We start from the raw sequence: 4,383 nt of genomic DNA on the forward strand, positions 1-4,383 counted from the left end.
TTGATTTGTTTGGTTTAAACACGCACAAATCAGCGACCCGTCTGAGCTCCCGCTGGGATAAGTTCCATCCTGACTAATGACGCCAAGCTGTCACAGAGTAACGACCAGTTTAAAACTATTCCATGCAACAAGTTTATTTACTCGTTTATTCATTTTAATCCCAATTTTCTGCCACAAAGGTAGCGGTAACTATTCCTCCTGGGGTCCACACACAAAAACGAGACATGCAACAGAAACAACAAGCCTGAATAGTTTCTGTTCTGCTATGCATCTCTAAATGTAATTTCATTGAGACTACAGACAATTTGGTTGTTTGCTGGAACAAATATTTCTGAAGGCAACAATTAGATTACTCTGAAGTGAGATCATTTGTATTATTTGGCAGTACACGGGATAAAATTTGGTTACGTTTAGGCCAAACTCGATTAGATTTAAGGAAACTGTGAAGTTGATGTGAGTCGTTTCTGAAGACTAGAGGGTCTTTTAGTAATAAGACCTGTTGGGAGACGACGGTACTGAAAGAGAACCAAACTGAATTCAGCAACGCTTGTGCACCGAGAATCACTTCTGAAAACGTTGAGGCAAAAACTCGATTATCGCCAGTATCTGAACCAAGGTCATGATATTCTCCCCCCTCTATAACTCCTGCCGGTCTATATGCGGCATATGTTCACATGCTGAGAAGTCCATTTAAGTGCGAGTTGAATAAGTGCATGCAATTTCTCTGAGTGGAATCCTTTTTTCTCCCGCAGTAGCCAGATTCTGATTAATGACCTATAATCAACACCTCTGCAGGTTTCTGAGCAACACCTAATGTGACAACCCTTTCAGATCGGAAATTGCAAACCATAATTGCACCTTGCCTAGCAGGCCTTATGGGGGGGACAGTATAATTAAGAAACCCGCAATGGTGGCTAGTTGCCATTATATGGATTTCTAACCTGGATTTGACCTCATGTAGATGTTTATGACAGTAGAGAGGAGGAAAAAGGGGGCAGCAAAGCCACGGATCATGATGAGAAAAGGGTGTCGAGGGAGAAAACAAGTGTTGAGAGGAGTGACGGCGTTCTGCACCGCGGGAGAACGAATCCCATCTGATTATCCGTCAACCTGTTTCTCCTCGACAGAATCAATTATGCCAGCAGATTCTTTGCCACGCGTTCGACGTGTTCGATAGCTGGAGCTGCAAACGCAAAAGATGGAGGATGATTAACAATATGAGAATTTAGCTTCCGGTTGGGGGGGGGTGAGTGGATTGCTGTTGATCAAGAAACCCCCCCCCCAAACCCTCCTCGTCTTTGTCAGAGAGTTGTCATTTCAGAGGAGATGAATATGTCATCAAACCACGCCTTGGAATCACGACCGGCTGGAACGTCGTGACGAGGATGGGGTATTTCAGTCCCTCACGTCATCTGGAAAAGTTTTGGATCTTGTGACCTTACCTTTTGTCTCTCCATTGATTTAATCCAATCAGGATGAATCAGAAAGTCCTGCATCAAAGTTGTGCTAACTGAGTTTTCTGGCAGCTCCAACAGGGTCACACCTGTTGACTGGTAATTGGAACCAGCCAACGATTTACAAAGACATAGTAATCACTATTATTTTTTTTTTTAGATTGTTCAAGGCGGTAATAGCGGGGCTTTTATATTTAATATTTAGATAGAGGCATCTGAACAGCAGAGAGCAATTAAAGGGGTCGTTGTTTAACAAGGGAGGGCGGCGCTGCCTCTCCGTTTCCATCCGGCTGCTTTGTGTAGATTGTCATTATCGTTCTGACTGTCTCTGAGACTCTTAGGAGGGTTTGCAGAGACGCTTTTGTGTAATTTTGCTATGAGTTTATTGGTTTGGCCCGATTGAGGTCAGATTAAGCTGTTTGCGCCCCCCCCACCCAGACCACGGCTAAGCAATCCTTATCCAAAGATGAAGACGGTGTAAAATCGGTGAAAGAGTTAAAAACAGCAGACTATCCATCCACCTCCACAGCCACTTTTTCCCATCTAGCGGGTCACGGGTCATTCAAAGCATTAATTTAACAGTTTCTTAGAGCATTTCAGGCACATACAGAGATAGGAAAACAAATGGAAAACAAAGTTAAACATTGCAGATGATGACTAAAAACGTCATCAGCGTAACAAGTCACTTGAGTTCCAGCGGAAGACGTCCTGAATTCTGCTCTGATTTGAATTCATTTATATGTCAACTGGCTCCCTCTAGTATTTACTCATCCTAACTATGACCGGCGAGGTGGAGACACGAGGAGCAGCAGAATAATACGGGAATGAAGGTCTGCAGTGACTCTGCACTTTCATTGTTTCCTTTTCCACTGACTCATCCCTTTCAAAAAAAGCACATTGACACAGAGCGGCACCGCTGCCTCTCTCTCTCTCTCTCTGCTCATATGCCTCCTGTCACCCCTCTATTTTTCATGCTTTTCTTCCCTCACCCTCTCTTTGTCTATTTATTTGCCTTCCTGTTCCCTCCATCCTTCCCTACTTCCTTCCATTCTCTGCAGCTGAATCCTCCGGCTTGTGTTTGGGAGAACTTCCTTTCTTGCTGGTCTTTCTTCTCCTCCGGCGATCCGGCTTTTTGTAGAGACGCAACAACTTCCCCAAAGACACACTCATAGCCACATTCACACAGTTAGAGAATATATTTATAGATTTGTATTAAAATTTCCTTTAAAACCCAAACTCATACTTGCTTGCTTGTGTGGGTGTGTGAGAGAGAGAGAGAGAACGTCCACCTCCTCTGGCTGCAAACACTCAACACAAACTAAAAAAGACATCCAATACTTTTATGCAAGTTTCGTCTCCATGGTATCAATGGTATTAGTGATTTTCTAGCAGTCATGTGACCCGAAACAAACATGTCACATGTTTTCTGGGTCCACATATTAAATGAAGTTAATGTTCTAAATATAATCACATGTTCTTCCTCAAACAAATCAAATGGGTTGGACATGTTGCATGGTAGTGGGGGGGTGGGGGTTTCCATCCTCGTCCCAAGGGTCATGCACATGATGACAAAAGGCAAATTCATTTTCTGAGATTTGGAGATTAGTCTCATGATGAGTTACAGAACGACTACAAAGTCGCCACTCTTCCTTCCGATGAGGAGGGGAAGGACGATTTGGACGACGTGCGGTCATGAGACGCGCAACGCAAAAAGAAAAATAGCTTTTGGATGGTTTTGGTTAAGAAGCACGAGCATCACATCCCCTGTCAAAAGACAGTGGCACGCCATAAAGGACGAGGAGACTGCCTTAGATCTGTTGTGTGATTCATGCAAAAAGACACACACACACACACACACACACACACAAACCTCAGTCTGTATGAAAGCATTAGTAGAATTTGTGTAGCTGCAGACGGAACCATTTCTTTCTCCGTCTATTCAATAAAAGGGATTTATAGTAGCTCTATGCAAAGCAGCAAGATGAGTAGTTTGATCACATTCCGTCTTCATTTTCATTTCCTAGAAAGACTCACTTCATCCGCTGGCTCTTAAAACCACAGACCTACAAGTGTCTTTTCTGGACATTGATTAGTGGCATTCTGGGAGATGTAGGATGATTCTAGATGAAATATTCAGGCTTGTGTGTTTAGTTTGCAAATCATAAGAGCTGCGCTTCAGGTTCCTCATGCAGGTAACGACAGTATGAAGGTTAGGAGCTCAGATATGAAGCTGCATAGATTCCACATGTTGCACAGCTGGACAACTTCTGGTGTGTGTGTGTGTGTGTGTGTGTGTGTGTTGTGATGGAGAGGACGAAACAAGGATGGTTTAGTGGACTGCATAGCACAGTGACATCAGCTTTGAAAAATGTGCGTGTGTGTGTGTGTGTGTGTGTGTGTGTGTGTGTGTGTGTGTGTGTCAGAGTCCGAGGGAATGTAGAATCAAGAGAGGGAATATAAAGAGGTCTCCCTCTGTCGTTTTTTTCGAGGAGCAAATGTGTAAAATCATGAAACTCTTCATAATGAATAGTTGTCATGTTTGTGTGTTTTTTTAAGAGTATATCTATAATTAATATGTGTTCTTGTTCATCTCTAATTTTCATAAAGTCATGGGCATTTAATTTTTGTTTTAAAAAAAAAAAGTATTTTATAGTTGAAATTACATAAAAATGATCAACCACACATTCAATTGTGATCTGGACCAAGTGATTGAGTAAATCCGGAGCCAGAATGTTTACATTTGTCTAAATCCACCATAGTGACGCGACAAAATAACAGTAATATACAGATGTGGAGCTCAAACCATCAATTTGGTGTCTCTAATTGTGAACGGATGAAATTTAAGCGATCGGTTAATTGACAGAGTGAGACATCTGTCATGAGAGGCGATCTCCGCCCGAAACAGACTTTAACCGTGACCGAGGGAGAG

The sequence above is a fragment of the Antennarius striatus genome, chromosome 23 (genome assembly GCF_040054535.1).
Source record: "Antennarius striatus isolate MH-2024 chromosome 23, ASM4005453v1, whole genome shotgun sequence".
In the NCBI taxonomy this organism is placed as follows: Eukaryota; Metazoa; Chordata; class Actinopteri; order Lophiiformes; family Antennariidae; genus Antennarius; species Antennarius striatus.